The sequence below is a fragment of the Schistocerca americana genome, chromosome 3, assembly GCF_021461395.2.
Source record: "Schistocerca americana isolate TAMUIC-IGC-003095 chromosome 3, iqSchAmer2.1, whole genome shotgun sequence".
NCBI lineage: Eukaryota > Metazoa > Arthropoda > Insecta > Orthoptera > Acrididae > Schistocerca > Schistocerca americana.
In genome coordinates, this window is record NC_060121.1 from 259,037,527 (window position 1) to 259,063,022 (window position 25,496).

Consider the following 25,496-nt stretch of genomic DNA (forward strand, 5'->3'; position numbering starts at 1 on the left):
AGATAAACAATTTGAAATATCAGCTATTGAATTGTTAGGGCTTGATATCACCAAGAAATTAATCATTTTGTGTGTGTATAGATTGAACCGTGCTCTCTCCCAACTATGTGTTTTTGTCAACTTCGCTGTCTATCTGTGTTTGGTTTCTTACCCTTGTTGCGGTCATGTCGTGGTTCTTCTTCCTTCTATGTGTGGCAGCAGTGATATGTATCAATATTTGCACCGTGTACCATCTTTGGTTTGGTGCATATAGTTTCCAGCAAGAGGGTCTGGATGGAGTCGGTCGGTTGTCGTGGACAAGGGAAGATCGTGGAGTATAGTTGGCTGGGGCCGCTGGCAGTCCCTGTGCAGTGTCGGAGCATGTGTAGAGCTGTCCGATCGCTATGAGCTTTGTGGTTCGCTGACTCAGGACGTCAAAGTTGAGTAGTGGTTTGAACTACCCAAGCCACATCTATTCATGTTGTGGTGGTTCGCTTCGGTGATTTGATGTTGGGGAGGTTTTCCGGTGAGCAGCACCGAGTGATTCTATTGCTGAGATTTAGCCGCCATGTGATGCAATTAACTATTTTGGTTGACTACAATTTGAGTGCACCAGTGGAATTTTCTGTCTTGTGGCCGTTAGTGTTCTGGTTACCTGCTGTGGGCACTGAAGTAAATTCAGGCAGTGTTCTTCAGAGCAAGTTAACTATTACCGTGTTTCAAACTAAAGTGTACCAGCGGAAGATTCTGCCTAGTGCCCATTAGTGTTCTGGTTACCTGCCCTGGCCACTAACGTACTTTCAGGCCTCGTCCTTTCCTCACCTGTTGTCGCTGTCCAACATGGTGTGTAATTTTGACAGATAATACGTACTCCATTGTGGATTATCATGTTTGTAACATTGCCAGTTGGGGTTCCCATGTACTAATTGACGGGAAGCAAGTAGTTGTGTCGGTCGGTCCGTGGCTGCCCCCTGGTTGGGTTCCGACGGATCAAGTATAGTTGGGCTCACCACCTGTCTCACCTAGGTGAACGAGGGCAGACCGACCTCCCTGGATGCCTTTTGAGTGCCACCAGTGTTTAATTATCTGTTGTCAGCTATTTTAAATTTTAGGCTTATGTTTATTGTTTGTTTCTTAAAACTTTAATTTTTTTAAAAAAATAATTTTTTAAATTTGTCTTTCCAGCTTAAGCACTGCGGCCTTCTGCCTTTAAAGATTATGGTAATACATTTTGAAATTTCAAAGTTTGATTGTGGCCCTCAGCCATTGGTATTGCACCTTGTATCTGTTGTTTCTTTAAATTATTTTATTGCTATCTTAATTGGATTTTTATCTTGTTGGTTTTTAAGATTTCTTGTTGTTAAACATGCTGGCCTTCTGCCTTTAAAGGTCTATAGTAATATATTCTGAAGTTTTGAAATTTAATTGTGGCCCTCAGCCATTTGTGTTGCACTTTGTGTATGTTATTTTTTGAATTATTTTATTGCTATCTTAATTCGGTTTTTATCTTGTTAAGATTTCTTGTTGGAGGCCTTCAGCCGTAAAAGAGTTGCTAAATTACAATACATGACAATTGGAAGCAGAAACTGACCTCAACCCTTGGCCTTTTCCACAATCCTATTACCTGTTCTGCCCAGCAGGTTTAGCGGGCTTATCATAGATCTCCCAGTGGCAGTGTGGACACTTTTCTCAATAAATTAACAGAAGTTCTAGATAAAGTCTCAAGTACAAAGGTCAACATAATTCTGTGTGGGGACATTAACATCAACACTAATATCATAAATGAATCCAGCAGCACCTTCATAAACATCCTTCAAAGTTTTGGCATGTCCCTATTGGTCAATAGTGCAACAAGGGTTACTTCAATGACTGCATCAGCAATTGACCATGTGGCCACAAATATGGACAGGGAAAAATGTGATGTAGCTGTAAAAGATATCAGACTATCAGACCATCTCTGTCAAATAATAACAGTAAAATCAGGCATCGAATCATTTCCTAAACTACAAGCCTACAAATGACATCTATCGGAAACCAAAATAAAAGATTTTCTAGAAAAACAAAGCTGGGACTAAGTGTATAAAGAAACCAATGTGAATATGAAATTCTCTAAATTCTCCACATTGTTTAAATTGAACTTTGAAAAGGCAGTTCCAAAAGTATGCATGTCTGTATCAACATCTCACAAAAACAGATGGATAACAGCAGGTATTAAGAAGTCCTCCCTAAAAACATCTCAGTTCCATGAAAAAGATTTGCAATGATCCAGAATTCTTAAATTTCTGTCATAGATACAAAAAGATCTATAGGAAGGTGCTGATTGCTGCAAAAAAGTCCTTTAATGACAAAATAATATATAATGCAGAGAATAAAAGCAAAGCAGTCTGGGATGTTATAAAAAAGGAAATGGGGAGAAGCAAACAAACACAGAATAACATACTGCTAAGGGGGGGGGGGGGCAAGGTAATGAATGATCTACAGCACTTAGCAAACTATGTAAACGAGCGTTTTCAAGTATTGCAGAGAAGCTACAGCAAAAATTCCCCAAAACAAAATATAACACCTGTAAATAATGTTGCACTAAATACAATGATGTTACTTCCAACCACAGAGAATGAAGTCAATCAAACTGTTCAAAAACTAAAAAATAAAACATCAGTAGGCTTAGATGAAGTACCTATGTGTGTACTGAAATAATGCATAGGGATTATACAAGGCCCCTTAACAAATATAATAAATTAATACTTCACATCAGGGACATTTCCAGAGCAGTTAAAACAGGCAGGAGTTGTACCTTTGCTTAAGAAAGGTGATGCAGAAGACATAAAAAATTACCAGCCCATTTCCCTGATGTCAGCATTCTCAAAAATAACAGAAGCAATTATGAACTACAGATTAATGAATTACCTGATAAATACAATTTTTTAAGTGGATCACAGTTTGGTTTCTGAAGTGCCAAAAATACGGAGTCAGCCATAGTAGAATTCACAAAAGTTGTACTTGATGCTCTTTATGAAGATGAGTGTGTCACAGGCATATTTTTGGATCTTTCTAAGGTGCTTGATACAGTCGACCACAAGATTCTACTAAATAAATTACAAGCATTAGGAATAAGACGAGTAGCTAATGACTGGTTTCGATCATACCTATCAGATAGGGTACATACTTCAAATAGATCTAAACATTTAGTAAAACACTTACCAAAATCAAATTACATTAATATAGGGGTTCTGCAAGGTAGTGTATTAGAACCAATACTATTCCTGATATACATCAATGACTTTTCCAGTAGTGTTACTCATGGTGAAAAAATTCTCTTCGCTGAGCACAGCAATATTATAGTCACTGGAAAAACAAGAGAACTCCTTGCCGAGAAGCAAATGAAACTTACAAGGAAGTTTATGATTGGTCAATAAGCAATAAAGTGATATCGAAGATAAAGAAAACTAATGCCATGAATTTCAGTTTGAAGAGGAAAATTGACAATGTTAAACTAAATGTAGATGGCACTTCTATAGACTGTGTAACAAATGCAAAATTTCTAGGAATGAATGTGGATTCTCAGTTGCAAACAGAATGTCATCAGCATGTTATGCCCTGAGAATCCTATGATCAGTGTCTAACACACTGTGTGTTTTAGTTACATATTATTCATATATACATTCAATTCTTCGCTATGGCATTCTTTATTGGTGAACAAACACACAAAATATGAACACAATTTTCAAACACCAGAAAAGAGCCATAAGAATAATAACCAAAAATACTAGTTGAGCTCACTGTAAAGATCTGTTCAAAACACTGGAGATTTTAACTGCTCCATGTAAATACATTTACCAGTCACCTGTACACATCAACAATTACATTGGTAATTACTGCACAAGCAGCTCTGTCCATGACCATGCAACAAGAGATAGACTCAACTTAACATTTACCAAGAAAAAACTCAAATCAGCATTTCCTACCAAGGACTAAAACTGTACAATAAATTACCAAAAGAGATTACAGAAATTGCAAAATTACACTTATTTAAAACGGCAACTAAAAAGTACCTGTTATGCAATACATTTTATACATTGAAGGATTACTTAGATAAAACAGAGTAGGGGTTTGATAAAAATAAATGTTATACAATAAATAATAATAACAATGATTATAAAACATCCAACATTCCACATAAGACCTTCACTTTATGTTTTTTCCCTTCTTTCTTCCTTTCTAGAAATATATATATATATAAAAAACAAAGATGAGGTGACTTACCGAACGAAAGTGCTGGCAGGTCGATAGACACACAAACAAACACAAACATACACACAAAATTCAAGCTTTCGCAACAAACTGTTGCCTCATCAGGAAAGAGGGAAGGAGAGGGGAAGACGAAAGGAAGTGGGTTTTAAGGGAGAGGGTAAGGAGTCATTCCAATCCCAAGAGTGTCTTTCCGCCGTCCACTTAACCTTCGTAACCTGCTAGTTCATCCCTATGAAATCCCCAAACCACCTTCCCTACCCTCTGGCTCCTATCCTTGTAACCGTCCCCGATGCAAAACCTGTCCCATGCACCCACCCACCACCACCTACTCCAGTCCTGTAACCTAGAAGGTGTACACGATCAAAGGCAGAGCCACGTGTGAAAGCACCCACGTGATTTACCAACTGACCTGCCTACACTGTGATGCATTCTATGTGGGAATGACCAGCAACAAACTGTCCATTCGCATGAATGGACACAGGCAGACAGTGTTTGTTGGTAATGAGGATCACCCTGTGGCTAAACATGCCTTGGTGCACAGCCAGCACATCTTGGCACAGTGTTTCACCGTCCGGGTTATCTGGATACTTCCCACCAACACCAACCTATCCGAACTCCGGAGATGGGAACTTGCCCTTCAGTATATCCTCTCTTCTCGTCATCCGCCAGGCCTCAATCTCCACTAATTTCAAGTTGCCGCCACTCATACCTCACCTGTCTTTCAACAACTTCTTTGCCTCTACACTTCTGCCTCGACTGACATCTCTACCCAAACTCTTTGTCTTTAAATATGTCTGCTTGTGTCTGTATGTGTGTGTGCGAGTGTATACCCGTCCTTTTTTCCCCCTAAAGTAAGTCTTTCCGCTCCCGGGATTGGAATGACTCCTTACCCTCTCCCTTAAAACCCACTTCCTTTCGTCTTCCCCTCTCCTTCCCTCTTTCCTGATGAGGCAACAGTTTGTTGCGAAAGCTTGAATTTTGTGTGTATGTTTCTGTTTGTTTGTGTGTCTATCGACCTGCCAGCACTTTCGTTCGGTAAGTCACCTCATCTTTGTTTTTATATATAATTTTTCCCACGTGGAATGTTTCCTTATATATATATATATATATATATATATATATATATATATATAAAAACAAAGATGAGGTGACTTACCGAACGAAAGCGCTGGCAGGTCGATAGACACACAAACAAACACAAACATACACACAAAATTCAAGCTTTCGCAACAAACTGTTGCCTCATCAGGAAAGAGGGAAGGAGAGGGGAAGACGAAAGGAAGTGGGTTTTAAGGGAGAGTGTGTGTGTGTGTGTGTGTGTGTGTCTATATATATATATATATATATATATATATATATATATATATATATATATATATATAAAACAAAGATGAGGTGATATACCGAACGAAAGCTCTGGCAGGTCGATAGACACACAAACAAACACAAACATACACACAAAATTCAAGCTTTCGCAACAAACTGTTGCCTCATCAGGAAAGAGGGAAGGAGAGGGGAAGACGAAAGGAAGTGGGTTTTAAGGGAGAGGGTAAGGAGTCATTCCAATCCCGGGAGCGGAAAGACTTACCTTAGGGGGAAAAAAGGACGGGTATACACTCGCACACACACATACAGACACAAGCAGACATATTTAAAGACAAAGAGTTTGGGCAGAGATGTCAGTCGAGGCGGAAGTGCGGAGGCAAAGATGATGTTGAATGACAGGTGAGGTATGAGTGGCGGCAACTTGAAATTAGCGGAGATTGAGGCCTGGTGGGTAACGGGAAGAGAGGATATATTGAAGAGCAAGTTCCCATCTCCGGAGTTCGGATAGGTTGGTGTTGGTGGGAAGTATCCAGATAACCCGGACGGCGTAACACTGTGCCAAGATGTGCTGGCCGTGCACCAAGGCATGTTTAGTCACAGGGTGATCCTCATTACCAACAAACACTGTCTGCCTGTGTCCATTCATGCGAATGGACAGTTTGTTGCTGGTCATTCCCACATAGAATGCATCACAGTGTAGGCAGGTCAGTTGGTAAATCACGTGGGTGCTTTCACATGTGGCTCTGCCTTTGATCGTGTACACCTTCCGGGTTACAGGACTGGAGTAGGTGGTGGTGGGAGGGTGCATGGGACAGGTTTTACACCGGGGGCGGTTACAAGGATAGGAGCCAGAGGGTAGGGAAGTGGTTTGGGGATGTCATAGGGATGAACTAACAGGTAACGAAGGTTAGGTGGACGGCGGAAAGACACTCTTGGTGGAGTGGGGAGGATTTCATGAAGGATGGATCTTATTTCAGGGCAGGATTTGAGGAAGTCGTATCCCTGCTGGAGAGCCACATTCAGAGTCTGGTCCAGTCCCGGAAAGTATCCTGTCACAAGTGGGGCACTTTTGTGGTTCTTCTGTGGGGGATTCTGGGTTTGAGGGGATGAGGAAGTGGCTCTGGTTATTTGCTTCTGTACCAGGTCGGGAGGGTAGTTGCGGGATGCGAAAGCTGTTGTCAGGTTGTTGGTGTAATGGTTCAGGGATTCCGGACTGGAGCAGATTCGTTTGCCACGAAGACCTAGGCTGTAGGGAAGGGACCGTTTGATGTGGAATGGGTGGCAGCTGTCATAATGGAGGTACTGTTGCTTGTTGGTGGGTTTGATGTGGACGGACGTGTGAAGCTGGCCATTGGACAGGTGGAGGTCAACGTCAAGGAAAGTGGCATGGGATTTGGAGTAGGACCAGGTGAATCTGATGGAACCAAAGGAGTTGAGGTTGGAGAGGAAATTCTGGAGTTCTTCTTCACTGTGAGTCCAGATCATGAAGATGTCATCAATAAATCTGTACCAAACTTTGGGTTGGCAGGCCTGGGTAACCAAGAAGGCTTCCTCTAAGCAACCCATGAATAGGTTGGCGTTCGAGGGGGCCGTCCTGGTACCCATGGCTGTTCCCTTTAATTGTTGGTATGTGTGTATCTCTGCCTACATAGATCAACACCTTCAACCCATTACATGCAGTCTCCCATCCTTCATCAAAGACACCAACCACTTTCTCGAACGCCTGGAATCCTTACCCAATGTGTTACCCCCGGAAACCATCCTTGTAACCATTGATGCCACTTCCTTATACATAAATATTCTGCACGTCCAGGGCCTCGCTGCGATGGAGCATTTCCTTTCACGCCGATCACCTGCCACCCTACCTAAAACCTCTTTCCTCATCACCTTAGCCAGCTTCATCCTGACCCACAACTTCTTCACTTTTGAAGCGAGTGAAGTGATATGAAACAATGTGTGTATAGTGTGTGATAGTGAGATATGAGTGAACAGTGTGGCATTGCATTATTTAATAAGTTATTTGTAAAAAAAGTATTGTATACCAGGAGTAAATCTACTGATTGTCTCTAACTAGAAGTCTGTAAACATATATGTATATGAATTAGCTTATTTTAAATTGGTCTAAACTTGTAAATAATTTGACATGACCTACATCCTTGCAAAAAGAGATGTACGGTTGAATAAAGCTACTACTACTACTACTACTACTACTACTGCTACTAATAAACAAGTTGAGAGAAGTTGCACGATTATTCTATGACCTTGTGTAAACCATCACTTGCTCCGGTATAAAATGGAAAGATATGGAATTGGGTGTTGGGTTTTAGAGTGGTTTAGGTCACACTGCATGAACAGAAAATAAAAGGTAGGTATATCATCAAGTAAGGGAAATTCCTTCTCTGAATGGATGGTTGTTTCACAAGGCATTCCAAAATACTCAATTCTGGGTCCAATTTTGTTTTTACTTTACATAAATGATCTAGCCCTGAACCTAAATTCACACCCAGTTGTATTCGCTGTCAATACTTCTGACCTTGTGAAAGCAATGAGCCTGAACAAATTCCTTCAACTGTCGCAAAACTATTAGACAGTTTGGAAAACTGTTTCCAGCTAAATGGAATATTTAGAAAACACATTTGCTGCAGTTTAAAACTGCAAACTCTAAGATAAAAGAATTCAACATTAGTCATAGAAACCAAGAACTGAGATAAACGGACTGTGTTAAATTTTTATGCATGCATTTGGACCAAAATCTATCCTGGTCTTCATGTTGTTGTTGTGGTCTTCAGTCCTGAGACTGGTTTGATGCAGCTCTCCATGCGCCTCTATCCTGTGCAAGCTCCTTCAACCCCCAGTATCTACTGCAACCTACATCCCTCTGAATCTGCTTAGTGTATTCATCTCTTGGTCTCCCCCTACAATTTTTACCCTCCACACTGCCCTCCATTGCTAAATTTGTGATCCCCTGATGCCTCATAACATGCCCTACCAACCGGTCCCATCTTCTTGTCAAGTTGTGCCACAAACTCCTCTTCTCCCCAATTCTATTCAATACCTCCTCATTAGTTATGTGATCTACCCATATAATCTTCAGAATTCTTCTGTAGCACCACATTCCGAAACCTTCTACTCTCTTCTTGTCCAAACTATTTATCATCCATGTTTCACTTCGATACATGGCTACACTCCATACAAATACTTTCAGAAACGACTTCATGACACTTAAATCTATACTCGATGTTAACAAATTTCTCTTCTTCAGAAACACTTTCCTTGCCATTGCCAGTCTACATTTTATATCCTCTCTACTGCGACCATTATCAGTTATTTTGCTCCCCAAATAGCAAAACTCCTTTACTACTTTAAGTTTCTCATTTCCTAATCTAATTCCCTCAGCATCACCCGACTTAATTTGACTACATTCCATTATCCTCATTTTGATTTTGTTAATGTTCATCTTATACCCTCCTTTCAAGACACTGTCCATTCCGTTCAACTGCTCTTCCAAGTCCTTTGCTGTGTCTGACAGAATTACAATGTCATTGGCGAACCTCAAAGTTTTTATTTCTTCTCCATGGATTTTAATACCTACTCTGAATTTTTCTTTTGTTTCCTTTACTGCTTGCTCACTGTACAGATTGAATAACATCAGGAAGAGGCTACAACCCTGTTTCACTCCCTTCCCAACTATTGCTTCCCTTTCGTGCCCCTCGACTCTTATAACTGCCATCTGGTTTCTGTACAAATTATAAATAGCCTTTTGCTCCCTGTATTTTACCCCTGCCACCTTTAGAATTTGAAAGAGAGTATTCCAGTCAACATTGTCAAAAGCTTTCTCTAAGTCTACAAATGCTAGAAACGTAGGTTTGCCTTTCCCTAATCTTTCTTCTAAGATAAGTCGTAAGGTCAATATTGCGTCATGTGTTTCAACATTTCTATGGAATCCAAACTGATCTTCCTTGAGGTCAGCTTCTACCAGTTTTTCCATTCGTCTGTAAAGAATTCGCTTTAGTATTTTGCAGCTGTGACTTATTAAACTGATAGTTCGGTAATTTTCACATCTGTCAACACCTGCTTTCTTTGGGACTGGAATTATTATATTCTTCTTGAAGTCTGAGGGTATTTGCCCTGTCTCATACATCTTGCTCACCAGATGGTAGAGTTTTGTCAGGACTGGCTCTCCCAAGGCCGTCAGTAGTTCCAATGGAATGTTGTCTACTCCCGGGGCCTTGTTTCGACTCAGGCCTTTCAGTGCTCTGTCAAACTCTTCACGCAGTATCGTATCTCCCATTTCATTTTCATCTACATCCTCTTCCATTTCCACAATATTGTCCTCAAGTACATCGACCTTGTATAGACCCTCTATATACTCCTCCTACCTTTCTGCTTCCACTTCTTTGCTTAGAACTGGGTATCCATCTGAGCTCTTGATATTCATACAAGTGGCTTTCTTTTCTCCAAAGGTCTCTTTAATTTTCCTGTAGGCAGTATCTATATTGCCCCTAGTGAGATAAGCCTCTACATCCTTACATTTGTCCTCTAGCCATCTCTGCTTAGCCATTTTGCACTTCCTGTCAATCTCATTTTTGAGATGTTTTTTTTCCTTTTTGCCCACTTCATTTATTGTATTTTTATATTTTCTCCTTTCATCAATTAAATTCAATATTTCTTCTGTTACCCAAGGATTTCTACTAGCCCTCGTCTTTTTACCTACTTGATCCTTTGCTGCCTTCACTACTTATCCCTCAGAGCTACCCATTCTTCATCTACTGTAATTCTTTCCCCCATTCCTGTCAATTGTTCCCTTATGCTCTCCCTGAAACTCTGTACAACCTCTGGTTCTTTCAGTTTATCCAGGTCCCATCTCCTTAAATTCCCACCTTTTTGCAGTTTCTTCAGTTTTAATCTACAGTTCATAACCAATATATTGTGGTCAGAGTCCACATCTGCCCATGGAAATGTCTTACAATTTAAAACCTGGTTCCTAAATCTCTATCTTACCATTATATAATCTATCTTATACCCTCTAGTATCTCCAGGATTCTTCCATGTATACAGCCTTCTTTTATGATTCTTGAACCAAGTGTTAGCTATGATTAAGTTATGCTCTATGAAAAATTCTACCAGGCAGCTTCCTCTTTCATTTCTTAACCCCCATCCATATTCACCTACTATGTTTCCTTCTCTCGCTTTCCCTACTCTCGAAATCCAGTCACCCATGACTATTAAATTTTCGTCTCCCTTCACTACCTGAATAATTTCTTTTATCTCATCATACATTTCATAAATTTCTTCATCATCTGCAGAGCTAGTTGGCATATAAACTTGTACTACTGTAGTAGGCATGGGCTTCGTGTCAATCTTGGCCACAATAATGTGTTTACTATGCTATTTGTAGCAGCTTACCCGCAATCCTATTTTTTTTATTCATTATTAAACCTACTCCTGCATTACCCCTAATTGATTTTGTATTTATAACCCTGTAGTCACCTGATCAAAAGTCTTGTTCCTCCTGCCACCAAACTTCATTAATTCTCACTATATCTAACTTTAACCTATCCATTTCCCTTTTCAAATTTTCTAACCCACCTGCCCGATTAAGGGATCTGACATTCCACACTCCGAACCGTAGAAAGCCAATTTTCTTTTTCCTGATAACGATGTACTCTTGAGTAGTCCCCACCCAGAGATCCAAATGGGGGACTATTTTACCTCCATAATATTTTACCCAATAGGACACCATCATCCTTTAATCATACAGTAAAGCTGCATGCCCTTGGGAAAAATTACAGCTGTAGTTTCCCCTTGCTTTGAGCCGTTCGCAGTACCAGCACAGCAAGGCCATTTTGGTTAGTGTTACAAGGCCAGATCAGTCAGTCATCCAGACTGTTGCCCCTACAACTACTGAAACGGCTGTTGCCCCTCTTCAGGAACCACACGTTTGTGTCTGGCCTCTCAACAGATACCCCTCCACTGTGGTTGCACCTACAGTATGGCTATCTGTATTGCTGAGGCACACAAGTCTCCCCACCAACGACAAGGTCCATGGTTCATAACTACATACATAAAGTATTTAGGAAGTAAATTAAACAGTCTGACATTTGTAATGTAGATTCTGTCATATTCAACTATCATGGAGGCAAGAAAAATAGTTTACCACAGGTAATCAGTTATAAAGTATAGCATTAGTCTTTGTAGAGGCACAAGCAAAATGAGTAGAATCTTAAAATGATATACGTGTCTAATGCAAAACTGAAAGTATTCTGTCACCCACTGTTAACAAATTTAAAAATATTAAGCGCTCGATATTGGTACATTTATGAACGGATTATTTCTGTATACAGTTACCCCAAATTATTCATAGGCAGTAACTTTAAACATCAATACAGTACTAGGAACAAGGAGCATTTCATGCTTCCCACTCATGGATTAAAGCTATTTGCAGAAAATTTACAACATCCTAAAAAAGAAACATATCCTCAGCATGGAGATGGGGCAACTAAAGCAAAAAACATGACAATTGTTAGACATAAATGTTACTCCTTAGAAGAATGAAAATATGACAATCTGTGCAAGAAAGCAAGTGGCTAAAAATGTTTTTTTTATTAAGCTTAGAGGTTTTATGTCTAACAAATGACTGTAATAATTACTCTCTCTTTTTACAGTAATACTGTTTTACGGTACACACAGTCTCTGTAAATTATACATTAAAAATTATTGTTTCTGTAATACACATACACTATGTGACCAAAACACTCTGGACACCTGGCTGAAAATTACTTATAAGTTCGTGGTGCCCTCCATTGGTAATGCTGGAATTTAATATAGTGTTGACCCACCCTTAGCCTTGATGACAGCTTGCACTCTCGCAGGCATACGTTCAAAAAAGCGCTGGAAAGTTTCTTGGGGAATGGCAGCCCATTTTTCAGGGGTATCGATGTCGGTCGGCGAGGCCTGGCGTGAATTTGGTGTTTCAAAACATCCCAAAAGTGTTCCATAGTATTTAGACCAGTCCATTACAGGGCTGTTATTGTCATGTAACCACTCCGCCACAGGCCGTGCATTATGGACAGGTGCCCAATCGTGTTGAAAGACGCAATCGCCATCCCCGACTGCTTTTCAACAGTGGGAAGCAAGAAGATGCTTAAAACATCAACGTAAGCCTATGCTGTGATAGTGCCACGCGAAACAGCAAGGGGTGTAAGCCCCCTCCATGAAAAACACGACCACACAATAACACCACCGCCTCCGAATTTTACTGTTGGCACTAAACATGCTGGCAGATGACGTTCACCAGCATTGGCCATACCCACAGGCTGCCATCGGATCACCACATTGTTTACCGTGATTTGTCACTCCACACAACGTTCTTCCACTGTTCAATCGTCCAATGTTTATGTTCCTTACACCAAGCGAGGTGTCCTTTGGCATTTACCGGCGTGATGTGTGGCTTATGAGCAGCCACTCGACCATGAAGTCAAAGTTTTCTCACCTACCGCCTGTCGTAGTACTTGCAGTGGATTCTGATGCAGTTTTTAATTCCTGTGTGATGGCCTGGATAGATGTCTGTCAATTACACATTACGACCCTCTTCAACTGTCGGTGGTCTCTGTCAGCCAACAGACGAGGGCGGCCTGTACTCTTTTGTGCTGTACGTGTCCCTTCACGTTTCCACTTCACTATCACATCGGAAACAGTGGACCTAGGGATGTTTAGGAGTTTGTAAATCTCGCGTACAGGCGTATGACACAAGTGACACCCAATGAGGAGGAGGAGGAGGAGATTAGTGTTTAACGTCCCGTCGACAACGAGGTCATTAGAGACGGAGCGCAAGCTCGGGTTAGGGAAGGATGGGGAAGGAAATCGGCCGTGCCCTTTCAAAGGAACCATCCCGGCATTTGCCTGAAGCGATTTAGGGAAATCACGGAAAACCTAAATCAGGATGGCCGGAGACGGGATTGAACCGTCGTCCTCCCGAATGCGAGGACACCCAATGAGCTGACCATGTTCGAAGTTCGTGAGTTCTGTAGAGCTCCCCATTCTTCTCTCTCACGATGTCTAATGACTACTGACGTCGTTGATATGGAGTACCTGGCAGTAGGTGGCAGCACAATGCACCTAATATGGAAAACGTATGTTTTTGTGGGTGTCCGAATACTTTTGATCCCATAGTAACTGCAGTATTGACAAGTCTCCTGTACATTAAATCTTGTGATTTAACTCTGTATGTTATGGGACAATAATAATTCTGATTCTGAGTCTCCCCTGCCCATTATGAGGTGACAACACATGTGTAGCTGGACTCAGTAATGGTAAACCTCATCGTTCATAACTAAGTTTGTTCAGAAGTGAAACTGAAGCATCAGTGTCCTGTTGCTATTTGGCGTCTTTCTTAGCTACTGTCCAAGTAACAAACATCTTGCACCGACTATGTTCCACATTTAAGAGAAAACTATCGCTTCCTGCCTGTTGCTGTAAGCAACTATAACGCGTGGCAGGTGATTCGTGTTTGCGTCATTGTGACTTGTTTGGTACGTGAAAATCACCCAGCTAGTGTTTGCTAAGGTTTGTACTTGGACTACGTTCCCCAACATTTACTACAGCCACCGGGCCGGCCGGTGTGGCCGTGCGGTTCTAAGCGCGTCAGTTTGGAACCGCGTGACCGCTACGGTCGCAGGTTCGAATCCTGCCTCGGGCATGGATGTGTGTGACGTCCTTAGGTTAGTTAGGTTTAAGTAGTTCTAAGTTCTAGGGGACTGATGACCTCAGTAGTTAAGTCCCATAGTGCTCAGAGCCATTTGAACCATTTGAACAGCCACCGGATCGCAGTGTTTTCCGTGCCTGGCTGTGCTGTGACAACATTAATAATTTGTATGGATATGGTGTCCGTTCTTTCGGGCATGTCCGAAAGAACAGACACCATTGATGACCTGCAGCCGTCTAGGACGAAATTAAAATTATATTAATACCTTCAGGTGCTGACGGGCGTTGATATATGTCAACGGGGACAGGTGTGCCCTGACTGGGACTCGAACCCGAGATCTCCTGCTTACATGGCAAACCATCTAACTATCTGAGCCACCGAGGGCACGGAGGATAGTGTGACTGCAGGGACTATCTCGCGCACGCCTCCCGCGAGACCCACATTCTCACCTTGTATTTCCACACACTACATTCGTAGTGTCCCACCCCAACACACTCATTACTCGTGGAAGACATTCTTACCAAGTCCCATAAGAATTCGGGGAATATGTGTGCATCTGTACAGAAGAAGAAGGCCATGGCCGGTATTGCCAGAACTATATACTGTAGGATGAGGTTGTTTCAAAATAGCAGCACGAGCTCTACAGTTACAAATATTTTGAGTTATCATGTCACACAACATGAAATCACTGTATGATTGTCCACAGCGACACACAAATTTGCAGGGCCTATAGTGCGTTCAAAATTAGTTGCGACTTTTGACGTTTGGTTGACCGCCTGGTAACACCAATGGCGAGCCAGCTTTCCCTACCACGCCACCAGCGGATCGGCTAGTAACGCGCCCCTGTTGCCACACCAGAAATAAAACAGCACGCATTAGATGCATCAACGTGTGTCTACTCTCGCTGTAACGTTGTACTTTCTGGTGAGGAAGTGTTCTGTAGTCGTGAGGCATTGTGAACAAGAGTTTTATGTTGGTGTTGCATTATCAGTGCGGTGATCTGAATACTAGATTTTCAATAAAAGAGTCATCCGAGAACAAGTTCTGCTGCAAAACATTCCTCGGAATTCTACATCAGTAATGGACAAAATGGATTGCCACTCTGTTGTGATGCATAAAGCTCCAACAATGCCGTGAAGGAAAGCAGATATTTTACGGGTATAAAGAAATGTTCCCTGAGATAAAGGTGAACCTAGCATGTATAAGGTGAAGGTTATAGAATTTTAAGTGCTGTACCGTACAAGCCAAAGCTTCACGCTTCGGGGTCGACGAACTGGCTAACGGTAAAGGCAATAGTTTAACCAGGCTTCCTCCGTATCGTGCTCATTTAAATCCGTCAGAGTATATGAGCATAGGTGAAAAGTAATGTGGCAAAAAACGACAAGACGTTTACGCTCAGTAAGGTGGAAATGCTGACAAAAGAAGCCACTGAAAATATTAATCAGGACTGGTCTCGATTTGTCAACCATACCGAGAAGGCAGTTGAGGGGACATTGATTCATGAAGGACTGTGACGAGTTTTAACTAATACGTAGCTTCTCTTATTGCCATGTTTAAAATCTGCTTCTTTTGTCAAAACACAACAGAGTTTAGAAATATTCTTCTCACTAATATTTTGATGCAGTTGAAACTGCGACAGAATCCTGATATAGTGTATTATTAAACTAACAACTGAGTGTTAGTCAGGTCATTTGCCAAAATCTTGTTTGGATATCTCAAACCATTTATGAGATGCGAGAAATTTATGAATATTTTATTGTAGTTTTTTCACAGACACACTAATTCATCACGGAGCACTTTAGGTACATTAAATTTTCTCAAAATTGGAAACATACAGCGATATCTTTAGAAGTTTAAAGAATAATTCAATAAATCATCTACATTTAACACGCAGCAACATGTAACCTACCACGCACCAAACACAAATTCATAGCGATACATATTTTTCACTGCAAACTAAAAATTCCTTGCAGTAGTTTATCTACTGTCGAAATATCACAATAACCATGGTCATTAAAGAAATGATAGCCAGTTCATCATGAAGCTGACGAATTATACTATAACAGTTTATTATCGAACAGTATGTTTAAAAAAGTTTGACAAAGATCGCAGGTCAGTCGGCTTGGGCGGCGTCCTGTTCATGCAGTCAAGTGAGCCTGACAGGTTCCGCTCCTTGTAGACCTGGCATTATTACAGTGGTCACCTGCCGACACGCGCAGCACGCGCTGGCAACTACGCTTCCCTCCACTCCTTCAGTACTCAACTGTCAAAAGTCGCAACTTACTTTAAACGTACTATAGTCAAACTGTTTAAGAATTTTATCAAGGCGGCCATGAGGGTTTGGTCATCAAAGTAAGTTGTTAACTTGCTATCAAAAGGCTAAAACTAACTGTTCTGGTTGTTTGTCAGGAAACAATTTCACTATGAGCCTGTAAACTTCCGCGCCCACTATGGAAAGAAAAAATGCTTTGTACTCGTACCTTGCAACTGGTATGCCTCCATACGATTTATCAATGGAGCTAAGTATTCCAACCAGTCCTCATGCTGTTTGTTGAAACTGCGGAATGGTGGAATGGCTGCTGGAGGCTGTGGCTGAAGCTTCTGTGCTTCTTGTAGTTTCTGCTGTTGTGTTCTCTGCGTCACGGCTTGCAGCAACTGCTCGATTTGCTCCCTCTGCAACTGAATATCATACATCATGTCTTGGGACGCAGAGTCCATGCCTGTAAGAAATTTGGATTAGATGCTGCACACAAAATAACACACTCGTCTCAGCAGCAGTGTCTGTCCTGAATCAAGTCCACACGCTAGTGTACGAGACATATAAAAAGAAATAGCAAGAAATAAATTACAAGTAACTAGGGTGGGTCGGTGGGCAGAAATAAAAACTGAACCTGTTCCTTACGCAGATCCTTTCCCTCCTAAACGCCAGCTGTTGAATCATACTTTTGATACAACCACAGAAGGGGATTTTACTTGTCACCACCCTCAACTATTTATAGTGGGCTGAGGGAAACATTAGGAGAGGAGAACGAGAAGAGCACTGAATGCACCCTTAATGATTAGCGACAAGAACACACAGATTTTTTGGCGAATTTCAACGTCAGCTCAGGTTGCAGATCCTGAAGTTCAACTACTGTTCCAGAAGTAAACACTGGACAGTAAACAATCCCTGTCCCATGAGAATGTTCGTTGAAGACGTGCTAGTGTGCGCTCGCTAGAAGCAGATGATATGACGTTAAGTGTGAAAGTACACTACTGGCCATTAAAATTGCTGCACCACGAAGATGACGTGCTACAGACGTGAAATTTAACCGACAGGAAAGAGATGCTATGATATGCAAATGATCAGCTTTTCAGAGCATTCACACAAGGCTGGCGCCGGTGGCGACACCTACAACGTGCTGACATGACGAAAGTTTCCAACCGATTTCTCATACATAAATAGCTGTTGACCGGCGTTGCCTGGTGAAACGTTGTTGTGATGCCTCGTGTAAGGAAGAGAAATGCGTACCATCACGTTTCCGACTTTGATAAACGTCGCATTGTAGCCTATCGCGATTGCGGTTTATCGTATCGCGACATTGCTGCTCGCGTTGGTCGAGATCCAATGACTGTTAGCAGAATATGAAATCGGTGGGTTCAGGAGGGTTATACGGAACGCCGTGCTGGATCCAAACGGCCTCGTATCACTAGCAGTCGAGATGACAGGCATCTAATCCGCATGGCTGTATCGGATCGTGCAGCCACGTCTCGATCCCTAAGTTAACAGATGGGGACGTTTGCAAGGCAGCAACCATCTGCACGAACAGTTCGACGACGTTTGCAGCAGCATGGACTATCAGCTCGGAGACCATGGCTCCAGTTACCCTTGACGCTGCATCACAGACAGGAGCGCCTGCGATCGTGTACTCAACGACGAACCTGGGTGCACGAATGACAAAACGTCATTTTTTTGGATGAATCCAGGTTCTGTTTACAGCATCATGATGGTCGCATCCGTGTTTGGCGACATCGCGGTGAACGCACATTGGAAGCGTGTATTCACCATCGCCATACTGGCGTATCACCCGGCGTAATGGTATGGGGTGCAATTGGTTACACGTGACGGTCAGCTCTTGTTCGCATTGACAGCACTTTGAATGTGTTACGACCCGTGGCTCTACCCTTCATTCGATCCCTGTGAAACCCCGCATTTCAGCAGGATAATGCACGACCGTATGTTGCAGGTCCTGTACGGGCCTTTCTGGATACAGAAAATGTTCAACTGCTGCCCTGGCCAGCACATTCTCCAGATCTCTCACCAATTGAAAACGTCTGGTCAATGGTGGCCGAGCAACTGGCTCGTCGCAATACGCCAGTCACTACTCTTGATGAACTGTGGTATCGTGTTGAAGCTGCATGGGCAGCTAGCTGTACCTGTACACGCCATCCAAGCTCGGTTTGACTCAATGCCCAGGCGTATCAAGGCCGTTATTACGGCCAGAGATGGTTGTTCTGGGTACTGATTTCTCAGGATCTATGCACCCAAATTGCGTGAAAATGTAATCACATGTCAGTTCTAGTATAATATATTTGTCCAATGAATACTCGTTTATATCTGCATTTCTTGTTGGTGTAGCAATTTTAATGGCCAGTAGTGTAGAAGGTAGTCTTCTTGTTAGTCAAGCTGACTTGGAACAGCCTGCTCTGCTGTGGCAGTGGCGCATATCACTTCTCTGGCGGCGCCCAACTGCGACTTCATGGTGCGGCAATCGCTGGGCTATATCCGCCTCTGGACTGGGTTGTCGACCGATCGACGCCTGTGGTGCTGCCTGGTGGTGCGTGCTGTGCTTATTACACCACATGTACATCTACATCTACATGGATACTCTGCAAATCGCATTTAAGTGCTTGGCAGAGGGTCCACTGAACCACTTTCAGAATTATTGAAGTATTATTCCAATCTCGTAAAGCGCACAGAAAGAGCGAACACCTATATCTTTCTGTACAAGCTCCGATTTCCCTTATTTTATCATGGTAACTGTTCCTCCGTGAGTAGGTCGGCGTCAACAAAATATTTTCGCATTTGAAGGAGAAAGTTGGTGATTGGAATTTCGTGAGAAGATTCCTCCGCAACTAAAAACGCCTTTGTTTCAATGATATCCATCCCAAATACTGTATCATTCAGTGACCCTCTCTCCCCTATTTCACGATAACACATGAAACGTCCCCTTTTTGAAGAATTATACACGACTGTCCTTTAACTGACACACAATATTTTTAGCGTAACGCAATCTGACTTTCAAAAATCCCTACAAAAGAATGGCCCTAACTAACATTAAACTATACCTTTCAGAAATCACTTACCTCACAAAAATCTTCATTACTCGAACTACTGCAATACAGCGAGTGCCACTACTGCCAGCTAAATAAAAGATTCAAACTACGGAAGGCACTAACTACTGATAGGGATAGTTAGCAAATGAAAGATATTAGTAGAGAACAAACAATGTATTTACCTTAATAGTCATAATATATGTAGCAGTTCATGACAAATTACGAAACTCCGCCATCTCTCTCCCCACATCCACCACTGCTGGCGGCTCACCTCCAACTGCGCAACACTACGCGCTGTTCACATCCAGCTGCTGCTGCCCAACACTACAATGGCAGACAACAATGCAAACTAGACACAGACTGCACACAGCACAGCCAGTGATTTTTATACAGAGGTGGCGTTACCAATAAAAAAACCTAAACAGCCTACTTACATAGCCCCCATGCTCCCCACAAAAAATTTTACAAATTGTTTTGGGCAGTGGCCAATAATGATTTGATAAAATTTTTGATAATTACAATAACGAAGATATCAAATGCACACACTTATTGATACAATGTTGGTCAAAAGCTAAAATTTTTTCACCGTCCATAAAGACAGTCCTGATCATTCATCGCAGTAAAACTGCCGTTTCTTTTCTCAAAGTCTGAGCAGTAAAAGACAATGCACATGGAAGTAGTGGATTTCCATGCAGTCTTGAAGAAGTAGTGTTGTCCTTCTAACAGAAAGATGGTGCTGACTCTTGACATGCTGACAGATAATGGGCCACAACAGAGCAAACCCACAGCAGAGTCAATCGAAGTTTTGAAGAGTATTGGTAGGTCATCACAGAGCAGACCCACTGTAGTCCTGGTAGAGATTACGGTATTGGTGGGCCATCAGAGGTGCAGACCCACTGCAGTCCTTGTAGAAATAATGGTATTGATGGATCATCAAAGATGTAGACCCACTGTAGTCCTTGTAGAAATGATGGTATTGGTGGGCCATCAAAGATGCAGACCCACTGTAGTCCATGTAGAGACGGCCAGCAGCCACTTGTTGCGACTGTGCAGGTGCACAATCACCATCGAAGAGTCTTGCGAAGAATATAGCAAATCCATAATCCACCACTTGTCCACTCACAAAAAATTTGTTTGAAATGTCCTTAGAACCAGCAATGCTGTTATCCAGTCCCTTGCTGAATTATTAACACATGTGCAAACACTATCAGTTCCTACTTCTCACATATTGTCCATATACTATGACCAACAGAAACGTGTGCAGTGAAATGGAACTTACAAGTTACTTAATTTGATGACCTGGTGTCAATTACAATTTTATAACATAAGAAAACAATAACAAAGGTACAAAATACATCATTAAAGACATAATAATACAGATAACATTTGTAGTACAGGCTTTACAAAAGAATCAAAATAACATATACAACAGTGTTACAGGAATTATGACATAAGTAAATACATAAAAGATCAGAATAACTTTTGAAACATCAACTTTACACATGAGCATTAAAACAAAATAGCCTAAATAATGTCTAAACATCTTTACAAAGAAAATAACATATTATAAATGCAAATTATGTTTGAGGATAACAGTATTCCTCATCATAGTGAACGTTGCTTAGTACTAGAAAAATTCTACAACGTAAGTCTTATCAGATAAACACATAAAGACAGGAAGTACACAAATACACAAGGGTACACAAACACATAGCATAATAATACAAAAGAAAAGGACAGGGTTTGTTTTGCTGCAGTACTTTGCAAACAAAACTTTCTTTACTTCTTGGAGATCTCCCTTCATTCATCATTATTCCCAAAAAGACCTATCTATACCTTCTTTCTGTATTCTATTCATATTTCTTTCAAAATAATTATTTCTCAGTGCACAATACTCATTTTTGCCAAATCTCTTTCTTATATCTTCTCAATGTGTTTCTTCCAATTCATCGCAACTCATTCTCTTATATAGTCTACCTCCTCTTAAGCTAACTTAAATCTACTGAGCTCAGATGCTAAACTAAGGGACGAGGCAATGCAGCAGCACAAAACAATTAACGCAAACAGCAATGATCAAAAATACAAATGGCGAAGCAAGCAGCATAAATTAAACTAATATAAGGCAATGAGCAGCAAACAAGAAAAATAAATCAGTAGTAAACTGGCTTAGCAGAGTACCACAAATTAAAATTCAGTAGCACTATGCCTGGCAAACAGCAGCAGAAAATGAAATACCTAAACATGACATAGCTCAAGCAGAAAAAATAGTACACTAAAGACAACAATGCATATAATGGAAATGTCTATTCACATCTTAATATCTATGTAATTAAACTGGTGCACCACAAGAAGTTATTCTACCAAAAAAGTTACTATGTACTAGAAAAGAAAATTATGAATGCAGTTCCTGTGAAGGTAAATGTCTTTTTGTGCTCCCTCATTTTTTTTTGGAAGCATCACAAAATTATTATTTACTGGATCTGTAGACAGAAAATATCTATATTAGTACATCTATAAAATTTTATAATAACCAATGCAGCAGTGCAGCTAGAAACTAGATATTAAAGAAAATGAGCAAATATGTACAAAGGAAGGCATGAAACATCATTCATTAGCCATATGGCATTTCATAAGGTAGTACAGAAAATCTCTCAACTAGACAGTAGTCATAATCAGGTGTATAGACATAAAATATTTCTCGTCATTTCCTTAGACATTTCAGTAAATATAATAAATTAAGAGCGCCACAGTGTTATCATATGTTTTCAAGTTTGAGCGTGTCGTATTTGCGATGCTTTCGACAAAGAAATGTCAATAGCGAGGATAATGGCCTCTTTTTTCTTTTGCACCTAATGGCTTTCTTTTGTCAGACGACCACCTCTCAGCTGGGCATCCAAAATGCATTACGTCAAGGTCGCTTACCTTTCTTACTGAAATATTTACGACAGCAGTTTCCGCTACAGTGGCAGTCTCATATAAAAAAAAATCACAGGTTGAGAATTTGCGTTACAAATGTGTAGAAACAAAATCCTATTGATATAACAGTGTCCAAGAAATTTTCGTCGGCATTGTGATACATTCACACATTTACACACATTTCATAACTCTTAAAGTACGATTCTTGGTTTCCAACATCCTTTTCCACAAATCTGAGTCCCTAAACACTACTCATTATTCCTTATCTTATTACACATATACATATTCGTCGACACTTCTTCAATATTTCATCATAACAGATGCGTAGCATAATCAAATAACTCATATAGCATCAGCTTACTGATCATAAACATACCGCAACAGCATAATACACATAGTCATCGTAATAATATCGTAACACCTCAGTCAACTCTCAAAATCGTCGTAGCTTCCTCCAATAATTTGTAAACGTAAAAAAATTCTCTGCTCATGTTAAAAGTGTCATCTGCCTCAAACGTACTTTAAAAATCATGATCTCATACCAAATACATCATTCAAAGCTCTCATAATATCACAATGGTTCCGAAAAAATATGAACAGTTTACAAAGTACAGACAAAATACAGTTTCATAAGTGCGAAGTTATCCAACTGTGTAATTACGTAAACCCCTGTCACTGATGTAGTAAAAAAAAGTTTCTTTCTCTGTTAAATGATCAGATAGCTGTGTAATTCTGTGTTAGAGAAATATGGTACCGATGTGTAAAGTTGTATAAGCAAATACCATATTAGCTAGGGCTCCTTGTGCTTGCCAAACACGTGGTACACAAAGTGAGCGTGTACCCCCCTGAGGATTAATGTAATTATACCCTCAGGTGTTACAGATTACAACAATGGAATGAAATGTATCACGGAAAACTTTCTTTGTAATTCAAAAATCTTTAAAAATAAATGTTTTAAGTATAAAATTAATCATTCAAATACGTGTACTGTAGCGCTTAATTGTGCGTCTTGTTGTAAGACAATCTCTGTGGAAGTGTCGTAGTTATTGTCCTCCGAAAGCTAAGTTCTGTAGAAGTCAATGTATTTACCTCACGATAAACAAAAGTGAAATGCTTTGCGTATAGATATCTTAGTTATTACGCTTATTGCCATGATGAAGAAAGTACTGTGCTGTAACGTATTGTTGTGCTACGGAAAAGGCAGTCTCATTGTAGCTATACCACAAAAGTTACTACCAAAACATGTTTTACTTTCCAGAATAATTCAGAAAAACTGTGCAGATATAAAACAGAAACACCGCAAAAGCAACATTGTAAATTGTCACTCATTAGTAGCGTCGTGATAAAATCGTGTAGCTGTCACATAAACTAACCACTGTGTCATCTGGTATCTCACAGAAAGTACTTTAAATCCAGAATGTATTTTCAAGTAAACCAAAATGTTGCATTAATATCTCATTAGCAGTACTGGTAAATGTTCTAAGTATGTGAGCCTTATAGTCGTTACGTAATCGTGCAACTAACAAGCAAGAATGTACACACACAATAAAACTGTGTCGTCTGTTGGCAATAACAATGCATTCGTAATTTCTGTTTAAATAAATTCTCTTGGTTCTTGTTTGGATATTTAACTTCAAACATTGTTGTATGTTAACAGATTCTAAGTCTGACAAAGCATACTAGTAATGTAAAGTGAAAAGTTTTACGGCAAAGACTAAGTTAAACAGCAGATTATCATTCAATAAACGGTTTTACATGTGAAATGTGGTGCAATCCTTTACTCTTCCTAGTACGCAGAGTTTCAGCTTCAACGGAATCATCGTTTGGTATATGTCAGTAAAGAATACTGAAATTTTTTTTCTCAAGGTTTGCGTCTGTGTTATTTTTCCCTGAGCCAGCCGGCGCAGGTGGCTGCCTGTGGTGCGAGTCATTGTCTGCCTCTTTGTTGGCGCGCGCCGTTATTGGGATTTGGAGACCTAACTTCTACAAATTCACCGTGATGAGAGGGCCCTGCCCTGTTTAAATCCCGCCAGTTCTGATACAATTCTGTCGTTATGATCACATCGTCTGTCGTCATGTCGGTAGTCCCTGTAGTTTCTTTCTTGTCGGTTAAGTGGTGGAGAATTTCTCCCTGAATCGTAACTGCGCGCTGGACCGTTGCGTCTAAAGTTATTCTGTCTCCCTTGACAATAATTATTTTGGTTCCCAAATTGTCTGTTTCTCTGATTGTCTCTGTGATAGTCACTACCGCGGAGAGGTGATCTTTCCCTGTAATTATTACTACTCTGCCAACGGTTGTCATATGGGTGGTGTCTGTTTTGGTCACGATATGTGTTGTGAGAATAGCCTTGTCGTGGCCAGTTATTATTTCTTTCATCGCGGAATTGTGACAGATGTGACCTGTAATTGTTGTGCTCCTGTTTCTGCGTTCCCCGATTGTCAGTGTCAATTTCCAGTTCTTGTAACAGTCCCTGAAAAGCCTCAATGTCTTCTTTGCAACGTCCTGCTAAAATAATATGCCGTAAATGTTCAGGTAATTTGATTAAGCAAATGCGGATGAGTTCTGAGGGGCTGTATGGGTTTGACAGGTACTGATTCTTGTGCAACATGTCTTCAAAATATTTCACAAGACTGGAAAATTCAGATTGTTCGAAACGTTTCATCATTATGATGCCATGTTTTACTCGGTCTTGTGTGGCTTGAGACCAATATGCTGAGAGGAAGGCATGGTAAAACTCTCCTTCACTGTGGCAATCGTGAATGACCGATCGCATTCTTACAGCTGGTTCATTCTCTAAGTAGCCACACATAAATTCTAATCTGTGCTCTAATGACCAGTTGGGAGGAAAACAATGAGAGAATTGATGGAGCCACGCTTGTGGATGAATGTCGTTGCCAGAATTCTTAAATGTTCTTATAGTCAAAGTCATCATGTCGGCGAGTCGCATATCGGTCATTGTTACGTCGTTTCGGCGGTTCCACTTCAAAATTCGGTGCAACTTGC